Source organism: Rana temporaria, chromosome 2, assembly GCF_905171775.1.
Source record: "Rana temporaria chromosome 2, aRanTem1.1, whole genome shotgun sequence".
NCBI lineage: Eukaryota > Metazoa > Chordata > Amphibia > Anura > Ranidae > Rana > Rana temporaria.
The window spans coordinates 343,564,857-343,584,500 of NC_053490.1; positions in this window are offsets into that span (position 1 = coordinate 343,564,857).

Here is a 19,644-nt window from a genome sequence, read left to right on the forward strand (position 1 = left end):
ACACAAAAGGCAAGTAGTTATTGTATCAAAAATATAAGAGAAAAAGAAAAAGAGAGAAGATTTTTTTATTTAAAAAGTCATATATATTAAGGTATGAGAATCTGTCACACCAATACCACTAGGGGTCGCTAGTTTACCAAGCACATAAAGAACAGAGCAGAAATAAAAGAAAATGGTACTTAAAATAGCCAATAGATTGTTGGCCAAAACAGAGCAAAATATGGAAGAATAAGGACTGCAGGCATTTAGACATGCTTTCTGGAGACAATGGGTAATCACCTGTATGTGGTCGCAGATCATCGAGAGAGCAGTTAGGAGCAGCAGACTGATGGAATATGCTGGCTCCTTTTATCCCCCCCCCCCCCGCATGCCCGAGCGTCTGACGTCATCGGGCGTGCGCGGACAACTACAGCAAACGGCGCATGCGCCGGATGGCCGAGATCGCCGCCTAGCCTACAATTCCCATGATCCCCCGCGTCATCAATCCTGACGCGGATAGATGGGCGGGGATCTACATCCGTGATGATGTTACCCAGGAGTGTGTGCAAGGCACAGGGGGAGGGCAAGAGGAGGAGACTCGGCAGATGACACACAGCAACAAGCGTCGCTGCAAACAATGGGCATTCAAAAATTAAGCCCTTGTGTGTCCATACGGCCAAGCCAGGAACGCCTCAAAAAAGCAGCAGGGGACAACATAAGGACGCGTCTAGACTGAGGTGTCCATGACCCAGGGACCACGGAGGCACACAGCCAAGAAGGGGGGGGGGGAGAGGGAGAAGCCCCAAGTCGGCTGGGTGTCATAAAGTGTCAGCCAATTGTTGGCCACAAGATGGCAGGGCAGAGAAAGAACATCCCCTATCAAAGAAAAACAATAAAAATATACAGAAAAACATTTTTATATGTCAGCAATGGTATATACAAGTTTGTACAACATATGTATAAGCAAAACTAGTAATTATTCATACATCTTCATTTGAAATGTTTATACATTTAATATGTTATAACCAGGAAGGCTAATTTGCCCCTAAAGAGATATAGTTAGAAGACAGAAATAGATATGAAAGGACAGAAGGGAAAAAAGAGGGAAATAAAAGAAAATGGAATGTAAGAGTAGACATAAAGCAAAGGAGATATTTGTAAACAGAAAAGGCAAACAGATGATGCAAAATTGGTCATCTCCAAAATCCAACCCTACCGGAGCACCGGTTGTACATGAGCAACACATTCCAGTTGGTACATAAAGAATGAGAATCAAAAGGGAGGGGAAGAAAAAAAGGGTATAAAATCAGCCAACATACATCAAAAATAGATCACAGAAATTATTTAAAACGTATATACTCATTTAGTCCCGGATACCGGGTGGCATTCAAAGATTGGATCCACTTAGTTTCTAGTTGTAGAAGTGTACGATCAGTGCCACCGCCTCTCGCATGTTCAGGGACATGCTCAAGTGCGGTGAACTTGATCATTTCGAGCGCAAAATTGTGCTCTTTACCGACGTGTGGACCTATGGCCGTGGTCATAAGTCGCCTACGTAGGGGGTCAACATGGTCCTTAATGCGTATGTAGAAAGGTCTTTTTGTTTTTCCTACATAAAAACAACCGCACAAACATTTGGCCAAGTACACCACTCCAATGGTTTGACAGGTAACCCTATGGCGAACAGAGTGTGTCTTACCATTAGGGAGGGGGGTGCTTGTGCCACTCAAAATAAATTCACATATGTTACATTTATTGCAAGGAAAAGTTCCAAATTGAGATTTGTTTTTGTTGCCAGGGAGGTTATAATGACTATGGACCAATTGATCTCTCAGAGAGGGGGCACGACGGTACGTAATATCTGGTCTGTTTTGGATGTACTTAACCACAGTGCCGTCGGCCAGGAGTAGTGGCCAAAATTGTTCTAAAATGCCTCTGAATTGGGAATAGTGTTTGGAGTACTGTGTAATGACACGAGTAGGTTGCATAGTGTCCTTAATTTTGGTGGAAAAAATGAGTTCCTGACGATTTTGTTGGGCAGCTCTCTTATAAGCCTTCTTAAGAATTTTACGGCTATATCCTCTGTCCCTAAGACGATGATATAGATTTTTAGCAGCTGCTTCATAGTCAGTTGTTTGTGCGCAATTCCTTTTGAGTCGTATGTACTGACTGTAAGGTATGCTTTTAATAAGGGAATGGGGGTGGCCACTTGAGGCGTGTAGGATGGTATTGCCTGATGAGGGTTTTCGATATAAAGAAGAATAAATACAGCCATCTGCATCAACGTAAATTTTAAGATCCAAGAAATTAATACTTTTTTGACTACATTCCATTGTAAATTTCAAATTATATAGGTTGTCTGCTAAGACTTTCATAAATTCTTCAAGTTCATCTTTACTACCTGACCACAAAAGCAAGATGTCGTCGATGTACCTGTACCATGCAATGGCATGGGACAGGTACATCGAAAGATCATCTCTAGAAAAAAGTTCCTTCTCCCACCCCCCCAGGTACAGGTTGGCATACGATGGGGCACATTTAGTCCCCATCGCAACCCCCTGCACCTGGAGGTAGTGGGAGAGTCCAAACAAAAAAACATTACGAGTCAAAATAAATTTCAAAAGGTCCAAGATGAAACAGTTATAGGGTTGAGCCAGAGTGCCCCTATCCTTCAGGATATTGCCAATAACTTCAATCCCTTTGTCGTGAGGAATAGCATTATATAAGCTTTCAACATCTATGGCTACTAGCCATGTGTCTGGAGGGACAGAAATCCCTTCTATTGTTTGAAGCAGATCGATTGTGTCTTTAATGTACGAGGTTAAGGATGTTACATGTGGATGAAGATAGTGATCCACCATTGCACTGGCATTTTCAGTAAGACCCATACAGCCAGACACAATCGGTCTGCCAGGCGGGTTAGTCATTGACTTGTGCACCTTCGGAAGGGCGTACATGGTGGGGATTCTGGGTTCTTGAACATTGAGGTAGTTCCAGGTGTCCTTGTCGATTAGGCCTTTGTGATAAGCATTAGTAATCAAGGAATAATATTCCATATTGTATCCAGAGATGTTGGTCTGGGAAATGGGGCGGTACCATTCCCCATTGGCCAATATCCTTAGACACATAGTTTCATAGTCATCAGTATTCATTACCACGACGTTGCCGCCTTTGTCTGATGGCTTAATTGTAATAAGTTGATTTTCTTTAAGGTCATGCAATGCCTTTCTCTGAGCATATGACAAATTGTCCTTGGATTTTTCACCGGATAAATCCAATTTCTCAATCTCTCTAGTGGTCTGTTGTACAAAAGACCAAATGCTGGCATTCTTGTTCAGTAAGGGAAAGCTTAGGGATTTAGGTTTATATGATTGAGGCTGGGGGAAAGTAACCTCAGGGACAAAGATACCTTGGGATGAAGAGGGTACCCAGGCATCATCGTCCGTGTGTCCTTCCTCCCACAGCTCCATCAGGTTGTCTATTGCTCGGATTTCGTCTGCATCATATTTTAATTGCTCAAAGGACAGTGAGTCAGAGTTGGCCAAAGGTTTGTCATACATGACCTCGAATAGAAGTTTATGTGCAAATAAATTTATATCTTTAATCATTTGAAACTTGTCTCCGCCAGTAGAGGGGCAGAAGGTCAAGCCCAATTTCAAGACATCGGTTTCATGTTTATTCAAGGAAATGGATGACAAATTAATAATTTCTAGATTTGAATCAGAGCAGGGACCTATTTCCGCAACTCTATCATAAGTGGTACAGGGGTGGGGGGTTGGTCCAGTGCTTTGGCTAAAAAAATCGGTGCGATTTTAGGGTCAAGATTTGCAGTGCTCTGTGGAAACAATGACACAAGGTTAGATTCACTTACCCGTCTGGTAGGAGTGGTATTAGGTGAAAGAGAGAAAGGTGGAGCCATAGGTAAAGCCCGAGTGAGAAGTGCTGACGAGGTGGATGCCACCTGCGGTGTGTCAGACTGTGGTAGTCGAGAGAAAGACCTGATATTGTCCAGTGTGGACGAATTGGTGGTGAAGCGTCGCGTAATAGTAGATCCGGTGCGAGAGAGTGAATCAGATGACGCAGATTTGCGGTCGCTTTTGCGTTTCTTAGGGAGTTGATTTTGTGAAAGATCCCGATAGACCGTTGATTGGCTAGATGCTGCAGAGGAGACAGAAGACATATTAGGTATATTGGAGGTATTAGGGGGTACATTTCGAGTAGGTGGATATACTGTTTGCCTCGCATATGTAGATGGAGTCCATTTGTATGCATATTTGTTGTCATATGCCGATTTGTCTCGCAGGAATTTGCCTTCCTTAATCTTTATAAGGTCAGCAGTATATTCCTCCAAATGTTCTTTTAGCTCTTTTTCACGTTGTATGAAAGAGGGGCTAGTAGCAGCTAGAATCAGATCGATATACCAGGTATTAATCTGTACATCAAGGTCAGTAATTTCACCCTCATACTGCTTGCATAGGATGTGCATCATCCCAAACGAGCAGGTTTGTAGGTTGTCCTCCCACTCGGTTTTGAGTGAATCATCGATTTTCTTGAGGTTAGGGAATATTTGTACTCGCAAACCCCAAGGAGTAATCTGATTTTCACAATATTTTGAAAAGTAATGTTTGTGCCAAAACACTCTAACCTTTTTCTCTAAGAGTCTCTGTAATCTCACAAAGGCTCTGTCTAGTTCTGGTTCAGTAATATCAGCTGAGTTTTGACTGGATTGTATCTTATACATAAAATCTTCCCAAGCTGCACCTCGAAAATCCGCCATGTTAGACGGTATCCCTGTATATTGGTGGATAAGGAATGAACCACTTGGTTTGCCAAAGAGGGGGGGATGGAAAAAAAGGGGAAGGAAAGGGAAAGAAAAAAGGGAAAAAAGAAGAAAAAAAGGAAAAGAGGGGGGGGGGGTGAGAGAGGCTAATTTAAAAGCCAAGGTTAGCTTAAATCAGATTATCAAAGTCACAATTCAATTTTCATAACGATATAAAAAAATATATGAATAAGCATAAACACGTGTCAATAGGTTCAGGATTGATTGGATCAGGTGATGTATTGAAACATCATGGAATAAAGTTTTGGAATAAAATACAGGAGACTGAGTCCTGATGAATGAATACAATCTAAAGCTCGAGAGCATATAGTCCTATGAGATCATCCCACATGCGTGTGTTTCCTGGGGAAAAAATTGCTTGAACCGATCAACCCAATAAGAGGATAGAGAAAAGGGAAAATGCCGCTCCAGGTGAGTGCACTCAGCAATCAGTGTCCTCTCAGAAGCGTGGGTGCTGGCAATGCATGGAGCGAAGACTGGAGAAAAAGACTGGACAGCCGCACTTTCACGAAATTCTTAAAATGTTGCTTTTAATGGTAAAAAATGGAAACAGCACTACAGATCACAGCAGACAGTGGGGTGGATAGCTGACGCGTTTCACACTGGGGTATCAGCGCTTAGTCATAGCTAAAACAAAAGTGGTACACAACTCAAATATATACACACCTAAACCAAACCTGAACCAGTCATGTGATCCACCTCCACCTGTGGCCAACCATCACTAATGAGGAGGGGGGGCAAAAGGCAATCAATGGTGATCACCTGGGAGGCTGGATCACATCAGTGGTGAAGTATAACACACATATATGTAAAAGGAACCCAAAACTACAGTAAGCAATACAATAGAAAAGGTAAAAAACAGTGAACAAGCCAAGTGTAAGATGTACTGTATATGAAACAAACACGGACCTTCAATTTAAACAAAAAATCATGAATCAAATATAGTGACAATAAATATACAAATATGACTAAAATACAATATGTGATACAGAGCAATGTCATTAAATGCAAATATACGTGCATGTGTCTCTATTCGACATATAAATCTACATTAAAATCAAAAAATGGAGAGTTCTGTGCATATGTGTGCAAATATAATAGGCGTCAATAATGAGTCACTTTGTGTAGCAGGAAACTCTAATGTTATAATCGGAAAAAGGACAATGAGTAAAAGAAAGTGATATAAAGACATAGCTCTAAATAGTGTAGAGAAGTGGAATTGTGTATATTTATCGGTGACTATAATGACGCTCAGTGGCGTAACCAGAGTTAAGGACGCCCGGGGCAGAATTTTTTTTCCGCCCCCCCCCCCCTTATATAAACATCCACTCTGGTTATAAGGATAATTAAACACATGTAAAGGTAAAAAACATCTTTCTGTTATTTTCAATATGAAAATAGTCCACCATCACCAGCTCCTTCTGCCACCATCACCAGCTCCTTCTGCCACCATCACCAGCTCCTTCTGCCACCGTCTGCCCCCCACCAGCTCCTGCTATAAACTCTTCCTGCCACCATCACCAGCTCCTCCTGCCACCATCACCAGCTCCTCCTGCCACCGTCTGCCCCCACCAGCTCCTGCTATAAACTCCTCCTGCCACCATCACCAGCTCCTCCTGCCACCATCACCAGCTCCTCTTGCCACCATCACCAGCTCCTCCTGCCACCATCACCAGCTCCTCCTGCCACCATCACCAGCTCCTCCTGCCACCGTCTGCCCCCACCAGCTCCTGCTATAAACTCCTCCTGCCACCATCACCTACTCCTGCCACCATCACCAGCTCCTCTTGCCACTATCACCAGCTCCTCCTGCCACCATCACCAGCTCCTCCTGCCACCATCACCAGCTCCTTCTGCCACCATCACCAGCTCCTGCTGCCACCATCACCAGCTCCTGCTGCCACCGTCTGCCCCCACCAGCTCCTGCTAACTCCTCCTGCCACCATCACCTACTCCTGCCACCATCACCTGCTCCTCTTGCCACCATCACCAGCTCCTCTTGCCACCATCACCAGCTCCTTCTGCCACCATCACCAGCTCCTTCTGCCACCGTCTGCCCCCACCAGCTCCTGCTATAAACTCCTCCTGCCACCATCACCAGCTCCTTCTGCCACCGTCTGCCCCCACCAGCTCCTGCTATAAACTCCTCCTGCCACCATCACCAGCTCCTCCTGCCACCATCACCAGCTCCTCCTGCCACCATCACCAGCTCCTTCTGCCATCATCACCAGCTCCTTCTGCCACCGTCTGCCCCCACCAGCTCCTGCTATAAACTCCTCCTGCCACCATCACCTACTCCTGCCACCATCACCTGCTCCTCTTGCCACCATCACCAGCTCCTCTTGCAACCATCACCAGCTCCTCTTGCCACCATCACCAGCTCCTTCTGCCACCATCACCAGCTCCTTCTGCCACCATCACCAGCTCCTCCTGCCCCCACCAGCTCCTGCTATAAACTCCTTTTGCCACCATCACCAGCTCCTTCTGCCACCGTCTTTCCCCACCAGCTCCTGCTATAAACTCCTCCTGCCACCATCACCAGCTCCTCCTGCCGCCATCACCAGCTCCTTCTGCCACCACCACCGTCACCTCCTGAGTCCTGTCACCACCATCAGCTGCTCCTTTATTACCTTGAGGCAAGGAAGTCTGAGAATGCAGGCTTGGCTTGCCATGAGCTGGTCTGGTCCATTTGTGCTGCTGATGCCTGGGCACTGTGGGTAGCTGCTGGGCTGGGCAGGGCTGTCGCTAGGCTGTCACTAAATTGTCTGGAGTCTCTGGACTGGAGTCCAGACAGACCACCGCCAGGCTCCGGCACCAAGAGGCAAGACTGCTTCGTCCATCCATTGCTCCATTCCCTTCCCTCTCTCGTGACTATTTTTAAAGTTTGGCCGCCTGGCGGGATGCACAATGACATCACTCGCATCTCCGCCAGTAGCCAGCGCGCCACCTCTATCCAATCCACGGCCGCCCTCCTGGGCCCTGGAAGGGGCGGAATATCGGATCGGCGGCTCAGCTCGGGACTCGGGCAGCGCTGGAACTGTCACAGCTAAAGCTGACCTGGTCACAGCGATTTTTTACGGGCGGTTGGCAACACTGCCCGCCTCATCCCAGTAAAATTACCGGGGGGGGCGCCGGCGCCCCCCTTCAGCTCAGCGCCCGGGGCAGAAACACCGGCTGCCCCCCCGGTTGTTTTTACGCCACTGATGACGCTCACATGAAGAGCTATAATAAAGTGAGGTATATGGTGTGCGGTTCAAGATCCTATTGACTAAATGGTTCAAATACACATTAATCAAAAAAAGTGATAGTGACGAGTGTATAGAAAAGGAGGATTTGGGTAATCGGTGTGTGTGTGTCCATGTATCCAGAAACGCAGTGGAGATCGAAGGCAAAATGGACTAGGGAGGAGCAAAAATGAGTATAGCTCCCATAACATTGCCCTAAATGCCCACTGTGTGTTATTATTCAGAGCATGTGCTGTAATCAAAAGGCCTAGACAAAGTTTTTAGGTCAAAAGAATATATTAATTGTTGGATGTTGAAAAACTCATGAGGCCATCATGTGGACTGGGCATCATATAGAAGAACAGAGGCAACACGCAAGAAACTCTCTGAAAACTTTGAAGTTGTCAATAATGAGGCAATAATGTGGACTAAGCATCATATAGAAGACCAGAGGCAACACACAAAAAACTCTCTAAACAGTAAACAAAAATATGTTAAATGTTAGATGTTAAAACTACAAAGTTGTCAATCATGTGGCCATCAAAAAGATACAGTTGTATTCAAAATTATTCAACCCCCACTGAAATTGATTGTTTTGGCCAGTTTGACATTGATTTTGATCATTCAGTCATCCTGCTTACAATTAAATCAAAGAGACACGTTTAGGTCAGACAAATATAACATAACATTTTTAATGAAATGACCACATATGTATTTTCTGTGCTCACATCATTATCAGTTTTATTCAACCCCCAAGTGACATTCAATCTTAGTACTTAGTACAACATCCTTTTACAGTTATAACAGCTTTTAAACGTGAAGCATAGCTTGACACAAGTGTCTTGCAGTGATCTACGGGTATCTTCGCCCATTCGTCATGGGCAAAAGCCTCCAGTTCAGTCACATTCTTAGGCTTGCGCACTGCAACTGCTTTCTTTAAGTCCCACCAGAGGTTCTCAATCGGATTTAAGTCTGGTGACTGCGATGGCCACTCCAAAATGTTCCAGCCTTTAATCTGCAACCATGCTCTAGAGGAGTTGGAGGTATGCTGACGTCACCACATTCCCAGCTGATCGGCCAGAGCCGAAGCTGTTTAAACTTTTTTCACCCGGACTTTTAACTTTGTTGCCAAAAGCCTTTTAGATGTCAGTGATTTATTTCCAGCAATTGGAATAAAGAGAATCTTTTTTATTACGTCACTGCACTATGAAGCCTTTCTTTTCTCTCCATTCATACCACTTGTAAAATCTTCCCTTCACGTGAGCTCCTTCACTGAGAGATCTGTTTGGATATTGTGATATCCCTGCCACCTGCAGAGGAGGAAGAGTGAGCATTCCATCCACTTGATGTGCCTGAATAATCTGTGGATCTGTTCCTTCACTGAAAGACCCGTCTGGAGATCGTGACATCCCTGCAATCTGCAGAGGAGGAAGAGGGGTACAAGTGAGCGTCCCATCCAGCTGATGTGCCTGAATGATCTTTGGATCTGGTAAGCGGCTATTCACTTATTTGTTGAAGGATAAGATTGAAGGCATCCTCTTATTGGGTTGATCGGTTCAAGCTATTTTTTCCCCAGGAAGGAACACACGCATGTGGGATGATCTCATAGGACTATATGCCATCGAGCTTTAGATTTTATTCATTCATCAGGACTCAGTCACCTGTATTTTATTGTTTAGGTTGCGCACTTATTTGTTGTATTTTTTCATGTGTTTTGAGCCTCATATTCAGGCTTTTATTTAGGTGCTGCACCACTATCAAAAACTTTCTTTTCATTTCAGCCACGCAATTATTATTGCTTTGCATTCACAGGTGTGTTTTTTACATCACTATCACTTTTTTGTATAGCGTGGATTGTTCTTGTTACACCAACTGTATTTCATTCACATTAATTGTATTCTATTTGTATCCATTGTATTCATTGTCACACACCTATTTACATGTATTTATTCTTAACCAATCGGACTCAGCTGCTTGCCACTTCCCGCCAATTATGGGTGAGGCTGGGCTTCTCCGGGCTGCTTACCGGCGGCGACCAGGTGACCGCCCTGGTGGGGTCAACTAGTCCAGCCCCCCTCTAGCCTCCTTTAGTAACCTCTCTAGCTCGTATCCTTGGTCATCCCCTTCCTCCCCTTATTTTATCTTATTTTTTACTCACCATTACCTTCATATACAGTACATATATACAACCCTTGATTTTACACTTTTTCTTTCCTTCCATTAGGTATCATTGTGCTGGCGTCACTACCCTGACGCCTCCCTGGGATCCCACTGGTCCCTCTTCCTGGCTATGGCAGCAGAGAACATGGACATATGATGAATCGGGTCTGTGTACCATTATGACCACAACTCATTCTTTTTAGTAATGCCCATGTTGAGGGTTAGTCCCCAAAAAAGTTTTAAACTCAGAAATTGTAATAGGTTTCCATTCAAATGGTCTGGCAAGGTACGAATTTGGGTTGGCGGCGATGAAGTGCATATAAATTGCTTTGATCCACAATCGATCGATACAGATCTTCCGTAAAAAAAAAGCAGCTAAAAAATTAAGGGAAGTAGTTGACTTTGCTGTTTCCACCTGAATCCAGCGTTGGGCAGTGAATAAGGTAAGTATGGGTGCTGCAGAATTTATTGGCTTTCAATCAGGACCTGCAAACATAGGAAGAACACTATGGGCTCTACGGGCCTGGGTTACAGTTCTTGGTGGCTACAGGCAGGGCCGGCCTTAGGTGTTCAGGCGCCCTGTGCGAGGTAATCCTGTGGAGCCCCCCCCCCCCCCAGACCACTAGACACTGACCTCTACACAATACACACTGACCGCTACAAAATACACACACACTGACACTACAGCATTGGTGCATTTTACTTTAGATCCATTGGTGGACTACAAGGTCCAGCATTTTACTATAGGAGGTATTGGTGGACTACAAGGCCCAGTATTTTAGTCCCACCAATGCCTCCTATAGTAAAATGCTGGGCCTTGTAGTCCACCAGGACTCCCTTTACCTTATATTGGTCCCCCCTTCATTAGATCAGGGAACCCACCCATCAGTGTCCCCTTCCCCACGAAAGACCCCTATTAGACTGCCTTACCGAGAGCCGCTTTGAGCCAGGAAGTGTGGGAGCCGGAGTTTGGGGGGTGGAGCTCCTCTACTGTAGTGTCGTTTTCCTTCCTTTCATTGTGTGGAGAAGTGTGTCGGCGAAACACAGGATTCAGGACACATCCAAACTGGTACACTCACTCACAGGGCTGCTGTTAGCATACAGCCACCCCCTGAGGATGGAAAGAGGTGGGGGGAGGGAGGTGAGAAGGGAGGGAGAGAGAGAGAGAGAGAGAGTGAGGGGGGAGGGAGAGAGAGATTAAAAAAAGAGTGGGAGAGAGGAGGGGGTGAGAGGGGGGGAGAGAGAGATTAAACAAAGAGTGGGAGAGAGGAGGGGGTGAGAGAGAGAGAGATTAAAAAAAAGAGTGGGAGAGAGGAGGAGGTGAGGGGGTGAGAGGGGGAGAGAGAGAGAGGGGTGAGAGAGGGGTGAGAGGGGGGAGAGAGAGAGAGGGGGGTGAGTTGGTGAGGATGAGAGAGAGAGGGGGGATTAAAGAGTGGTGGGAGAGAGGAGGAGGTGAGGGGGGGTGAGAGAGAGGGGGGAGAAAGAGGGGGTTGGGTGAGTTGGTGAGGATGAGAGAGAGAGGGGGGTTAGAGAAAAAGTGGTGGGTGGGAGAGAGGAGGTGAGCGAGGGGCTAAGTGAGAGGGGGGGATTAGAGAAAGAGTGGTGGGTGGGAGAGAGGAGGTGACCGAGGTGCTAAGTGAGAGAGTGAGGAGGGGGTGACACAGAGGAAGGGGGGTAAGCTGACACAGAGGAGGGTAGGTGAGACAGAGGAGGGAGGGTGAGACAGAGGAGAGTGGGGTGAGACAGAGGAGAGGGGGTAAGCTTACACAGAGGAGAGGGGGTAAGCTTACACAGAGGAGAAGGGGGGTGACACAACAGAGGAGAGGGGAGGTGACACAACAGAGGAGAGGGGGGGTGACACAACAGAGGAGAGGGGGGTGACACAACAGAGGAGAGGGGGGTGACACAACAGAGGAGAGGGGGTGACACAACAGAGGAGAGGGGGGTGACACAACAGAGGAGAGGGGGTGACACAACAGAGGAGAGGGGGTGACACAAGTGAGGAGAGGGGGGTGACACAAGAGAGAAGGGGGGTGGCACAACAGAGGAGAGGGGGGTGACACAAGAGAGGGGGGGTGACACAAGAGAGGAGAAGGGGGTGACACAAGAGAGGTGAGGGGGGTGACACAAGAGAGGAGGGGGGGTGACACAACAGAGGAAAGGGGGGTGAAAAAACAGAGGAGGGGGGGTGACACAAGAGAGGAGAGGGGGGGTGACACAAGAGAGGAGAGGGGGGTGACACAAGAGAGGAGAGGGGGGGTGACACAAGAGAGGAGAGGGGGGTGACACAACAGAGGAGAGGGGGTGACACAAGAGAGGAGAGGGGGGTGACACACGAGAGGCGAGGGGGGTGACACAAGAGAGGAGAGGGGTTTGACACAAGGGAGGAGAGCGGGGTGACACAACAGAGGAGAGGGGGGGTGACACAAGAAAGGAGAGGGGGTGACACAAGGGAGGAGAGGGGGGTGACACAACAGAGGAGAGGGGGGTGACACAACAGAGGAGAGGCGGGTGACACAACAGAGGAGAGGGGGGGTGACACAACAGAGGAGAGGGGGGTGAAACAACAGAGGAGAGGGGGGTGACACAACAGAGGAGAGGGGGGTGACACAACAGAGGAGAGGGGGGTGACACAACAGAGGAGAGGGGGGTGACACAAGAGAGGAGAGGGGGGTGACACAAGAGAGGAGAGGGGGGGTGTGACACAAGAGAGGAGAGGGGGGTGACACAAGAGAGGAGAGGGGGTGACACAACAGAGGAGGGGTGGTGACACAACAGAGGAGAGGGGGGGTGACACAACAGAGGAGAGGGGGGTGACACAACAGAGGCGAGGGGGGTGACACAAGAGAGGAGAGGGGGGTGACACAAGAGAGGAGAGGGGGGTGACACAAGAGAGGAGGGGGGGTGACACAAGAGAGGAGAGGGGGGTGACACAAGAGAGGAGAGGGGGTGACACAAGAGAGGAGAGGGGGGTGACACAAGAGAGGAGAGGGGGGTGACACAACAGAGGAGAGGGGGGTGACACAAGAGAGGAGAGGGGGGTGACACAAGAGAGGAGGGGGGTGACACAACAGAGGAGAGGAGGGGTGACACAACAGAGGAGAGGGGGGTGACACAACAGAGGAGAGGGGGGTGACACAACAGAGGAGAGGGGGGGTGACACAACAGAGGAGAGGGGGGGTGACACAAGAGAGGAGAGGGGGTGACACAAGAGAGGAGAGGGGGGTGACACAACAGAGATGGGGGGGTGACACAACAGAGGAGGGGGGTGACACAAGAGAGGAGAGGGGGGTGACACAACAGAGATGGGGGGTGACACAACAGAGGAGGGGGGGTGACACATCGTGAGGCAGGACTCCGGGAGCAAGCAGGCACGATGATTTGTATCCACAGCGCAGCCCCGCCCAGGCCTCCACACATGACCAGCACAGCCATTCACAGACCCCATATCTGCTTCCCGGCCTGCCCCGCACATCGCACATGGCCCGTTCGGCCCATCACATGGCACCCACTGTCTCAGAGCGCAGCGCAGAGTACGGGATCATACGCGCCGCCCGAGACAGAGATCCGGCTGCTACAAGTGAAGCCACAGGACGGTGGAATGTGTATCCGGGCAAAACAGGTGGCAAGTGGCAACCCTATGCACGGCGCCCCTGTTCCCAACGGCGCCTTGGCTACAGGATGCTATTTGTGCTACCCACTGCACCAGCTTGGACTGCACTTTTAGGACTCGCCATGTTGCCATGAGATACTGCAGTGTTGCTGTGTAAAAAGCCAGGATGCACCCAGTATGTGATCCGATGCAGGAGAGCCGCTCTGCACTATATAACTAAGTTACGTGGTCAGCAAGCAGTTATTGAAAGCATTAACATCCCAAATCGACATTAAGCCCATGAGGGGTATAGGACTTAATGGTGATTATCCATTTCATCTTCAATTTAGAAATGTCCCTCTTAATAGCACCCCGCCTCCAATATGGGAAAAATATCTCTATACCGACAAAAACAGTCCAAGAAGGATCATTGTTATGACAGGTCCTATAATGTTGTGGCACACTATGACCCTTAAAGCACTTCCTGATGTTGTTAATATGATTGTTAAAGAGGATGTAAACTCTTAAAAAAACAAACGTGTAAGACAAAGGCATAATGAGCTAGTATGCATCGCATACCTTAGAACGAAGCTCTCATAGTGGCGCTCGCGTTCTGCTGGCATATTCCCCGGAGTTTCTTCCGAGTTCTTGGGCTCCGGAACTATAACTGGACAGAGCCACGATAACGTCACTACCACACATGCACGCGGAAGCCGCCGTCCACAGCATGGGGCTCAGAAGGAAGGGTAACCCTGGCTGTGATGTCACTGGCTGCATGTAATGTAAATATCTTCTAAACAGTACATGTTTAGGAGATATTTACACTACCTATAGTTACATAGTAGGTGATCTTGAAAAAAGACACAAGTCCAACCGATGTGTGTGATTATATGTCAGTATTACATTGTAAATCCCTGTATGTTGTGGTCATTCAGGTGCTTATATAATAGTTTATTGAAACTATTGATGATCCCCAATGAAACTACTGCCTGTGGAAGGGAATTCCACATCCTTGCCGCTCTTACAGTAAATAACCCTCTATGCAGTTTAAGGTTAAACCTCTTTTCTTCTCATTTTAATGAGTTGCCATGTGTCTTATTACACAATCAATAATAATAATATGCGCTGAGTATTAACTTCTGTGATGTGAACCGGAACCACAAACCATAGGTGATTCAAATTCAGTACATGTGTATAAAAATAATTAGTCCAAATGCATGCTACTGAGCATGCAACTACAATACACCTCCTGAGTGCAAGTGCTGTGTACTGGCTTGAAAGATAAGTATGGGGTGATCAAATTCTACAGACTCCAAGCTGATTTGCTTCACATGTGAGTATCAGATCTTCCACAGTTGTGCAGGTCATGTGAAAAACAGAGAGACAAAAAGAGAAATCCTCATTGTGCAGATAACACACAACCATATGGAAACAATTTTGACAAGCTTGAGATAGGTCACACTCACGAATCCACCGATTAATATCAGCAAACAAACAATCCTCATTTGGCTGCTCAGCATACGATGTGTCTCCTCATTCGGATGTGCAATCCGTCCTGTTCGTAGCTCTTCCCCCACGTCATCACACGCCATCACTAGACACGTGACTTAATCATGATACAGAGTACCGACTCCTGGTACAGAGTCGGTATGTGAAGATGGACCCATGCACTTGGGCTTCACGCATCTCTCTGCGGACGAGAGAGCCCTTAGGAGGAGGGAGAGATTGTGCCTTTATTGTGGCCAGGCTGGTCACTTTTTGAAGTCTTGTCCTACCCGTCCAGGAAATGCCTGAACCTTGAGGTCCTGTCATGTACAGACCTTAGGTGGCGTTGTTTCGTCTCCAGTTTCCCAGAAGGATAAGCCCCTGGTTTTGGTTACCCTGTCATGGGCTGAGTCGTCTGTCAAGATACAGACTCTAATCGACTAGGGGGCCTGTTCATTGATGCTGTCTTTGTATCAAAGTACTCAATTCCGCTGCAGCTGCATGACACCCCACTTGCCATTGAGGCTCTTGATGGGAGACCTCTACAGCCTGCCCATGTGACTCATGAGACTCATGAGACTCATGTTCCTTTGTCCATGGCTGTAGGGGCTCTTTACCATGAGACAATCCAATTCCAAGTTATTTCCTCACCTAAGTTTCCTCTGGTTATTGGTTATCCTTGGTTACAGAGGCACAACCCCTCTTTTGATTGGCTCCTGCTGAGGTTCTGTCCTGGTGTCCACAATGCAGTAAGAGATGCTTCCAGAAGGTAGCCAAGGTCCTGTGCACCTCTTCACTCTCCTCCCTGCCAGAGGAATACCACGATTTTAGCAATGTCTTTTGACAAAGGTCAAGCCGGTACGTTGCCTCCACACCGGTCGTATGATTGCGCAATTGACCTTCAACCTAATGCCATACCCCCTTGTGGCCGGGTTTACCCTTTGTCGGTCTTGGAAGATAAGGCCATGGAGGAGTATGTTGCAGACGCACTCTCTCGAGGTTTCATCCGCAAATCCTTGTCTCCTGCTGGTGCTGGTTTCTTTTTTGTGAAGAAGAGTGGTGAACTGAGACCTTGCATTGACTATAGGGGTCTCAATCGTCTCACTATTAAGAATGCCTATCTGATTCCATTGATTACGAATAAATTTGACCGCCTCAAGGGAGCAACGCTTGATTTGAGAGGGGCATACAATCCCGTGAGGATTAAGGAGGGCGACGAGTGGAAAACTGCCTTTAATACATGAACAGGTCATTATGAGTATCTCGTAATGCTTTTTGGCCTCTGTAATGCTTCGGCAGTTTTCCAGTAGTTTATTAACAATGTCCTCCGAGATTTGTTGCAGTTATGTGTGGTGGTTTATCTCGTTGATATCCTCATATTTTCCAAGTCCCTGGAGAGCCACCACACAGATTTCTGTAGAGTGCTTCAGAAACTAAGAGAGAACAATCTCTATTGTAAGCTGGAGAAGTGTGAATTCCATTGGGAACAGGTCAAATTCCTGGGTTATGTAATTTCACAGCTGGTTTTTCAATGGACCCAGAGAAACTTTCTGCTGTCCTACAGTGGCCTCGACCTGTGGGTTTACGTCCTCTGCAGAGATTTCTTGGCTTTTCCAACGATTATCGGAAGTTTTTTCGTAACTTCTCGTCTCTGGTCAAGCCCCTGACTGATATGACCAGAAAGGACGGTAACCCACAGAGTTGGTCTCCAGAGTCCATTAAGGCTTTTGAGAGTCTAAAGGCTGCCTTTGTTTCTGCTCCTGTTTTGGCACATCCTGATCCTACATTGCCTTTTATCCTTGAAGTTGATGCTTCTCAGACTGGAGTTGGCGCCCTTCTGTCTCAAGGTTCTAGCTCTGACAGCGCTATGCATCCGTGTGGCTACTTTTCCAAGAAATTGTCATCTGCGGAGTGCAATTACGAGATTGGTGACAGAGAGCTGTTGGCAATCATTTTAGACCTGAAGGAATGGAGACATCTCCTCGAAGGTACCACTGTGCCGGTTCTCATTCTTACTGACCATAAAAATCTCACATTCTTGTCTGAGGCTAAGTGCCTCTCTCCCAGAAGGGCACGATGGGCTCTTTTCTTGTCGAGTTTTATTACTAAGAATGTAAGGGTTGACGCTTTGTCACAACAATTTTCCTCCACTTCCACGATGGAGTCGGTTCCGGTCCCTGTGATTCCTTCTGATCATATTCTGGCTATGGTTCGCACCAGTCTCACTTCTCCTTTGGGAGACAAAATTCTTGCTGCTCAGGTCGATGTCCCTCCTGAGAAACCTTGTAACCTCTGCTTTGTTCCAGAGACTCTCCGTACTGCTGTGCTCCAGACTTACCATTCTCTCAAGGCTGCTGGCCACCCTGGGAAGAATCAACTTTTTCGGGCCATTTCCCAACAATTCTGGTGGCCTAGTCTACATGCTGATGTAACCGCCTTTGTAGCTGCCTGTTCTGTGTGTGCTCAGAGTAAGACTCCACGACACCTTCCAGTGGGCCTCCTACAACCCATACCCAATGGAGAGAGGCCCTGGACCCACCTGTCTATGGATTAATTTCATTGTGGAGTTACCCAAAGCCCAGGGTAACACAGTTATGGTGGTAGACCGGTTCTCAAAAATGTCTCACTGTATTCCACTTAAAGCGGGATTCCAACCACAATTAGCATTTTTTAAATGTATGTCCTTTCATCATGCGTTTTTATAATATAAATCCGGTCACTTACTATTTTACAATCCGCCGTCGCTCCGCATAGTTATTCAAAAAAGATAGTTTATAAAACTATGTCCACACCGTTGTCATTTTGCTTGTGGGCATTGTGAAGCCCACAAGCACTTCCTGGAAGTCTTGGATGGGGAGTGATAATTGGGTAGCGCACTGCATCCTGGGAAATGATGACACACATTTCCCAAGAGCATTAGAGGGAGATGATGTCAGGATCCTAGGTGATTCCAAAGGCAGATTTTGTGGGACTGCATAGCAACAGGCATTTCCAGATGAGTAAAAAAAAATGTTTTTTTCTTTTTTAGGTCTGAGCACAATAATGAAAAAAATTTGGGATGGAAACTCCACTTTAAGAAGTTGCCTATGTCTAAAGAACTGGCTTCCATTTTTGCTCGGGAGATCTTTCGCTTACATGGTCTACCCAAGGTCATTGTCTCTGACAGGGGAAGTCAGTTTGTGTCCCGGTTCAGGCGAGCCTTTGTGCACAGTTGGGAATTCAGCTTGCCTTCTCCTCTGCGTATCACCCGCAGTCTAATGGGGCTGCAGAACGAGCCAATCAGTTCTTGGAGCAATTCCTGCGTTGCTATATTTCTGACCATCACAACAACTGGTCAGACCTCTTACCTTGGGCAGAGTTTGCTCACAATAGTGCTCTGAATTCTGCTTTTCGTTTGTCCCCATTTATGGCGAACTATGGTTTCCAACCTTCCATGTTGCCTGACTCGTTTGTTCCTCAGAGTATTCCTGCATTAGAGAAACATCTCCGTGGTCTTCGTTCCACTTGGGTACAAGTCCAGGAGGCTTTGCGACAGGCTAACGAGAGGTACAGACTCCATGCTGACCGCAGACGCCTGCCTGTGCCTTCCTACCAGGTCGGTGACAGGGTCTGGCTGCAGGGGCGGACTGACAACTCATGGGGCCCCCGGGCAATAGGAGATTATGGGGCCCCCCAGCAAGCTGCATGCTGTGGGGGCACTCGATAGGATGGAGGGGCCAGGAGCAGCGAAGAGGGACCCCAGAAGAGGAGGATCTGGGCTGCTCTGTGCAAAACCAACTGCACAGATGAGGTAAGTATGACATGCTTGTTATTTAAAAATAAATACAAAAACAAGATTTTACAATCCCTTTAATTAACCACTTAAGACCCGGACCAAAATGCAGCTAAAGGACCTTGCCCCTTTTTGCGATTCGGCACTGCGTCGCTTTAACTGACAATTGCGCTGTCATGCGACGTGGCTCCCAAACAAAATTGGCGTCCTTTTTTTCCCACAAATAGAGCATTCTTTTGGTGGTATTTGATCACCTCTGCGGTTTGTATTTTTTGTGCTATAAACAAAAATAGAGCGACAATTTTGAAAAAAAATCAATATTTTTTACTTTTTGCTATAATAAATATCCCCCAAAAATATATAAAAAAAATATTTTTTTACCCAGTTTAGGCCTTTACGTATTCTTCTACCTATTTTTGGTAAAAAAAATCGCAATAAGCGTTTATCGTCTGGTTTGCGCAAAATTTATAGCGTTTACAAAATAGGGGATAGTTTTATTGCATTTTTATAAAAAAAAAAAATTTACCACTGATGGCGGCGATCAGCAAATTTTTTTCGTGACTACAACATTATGGCGGACACTTCGGACAAT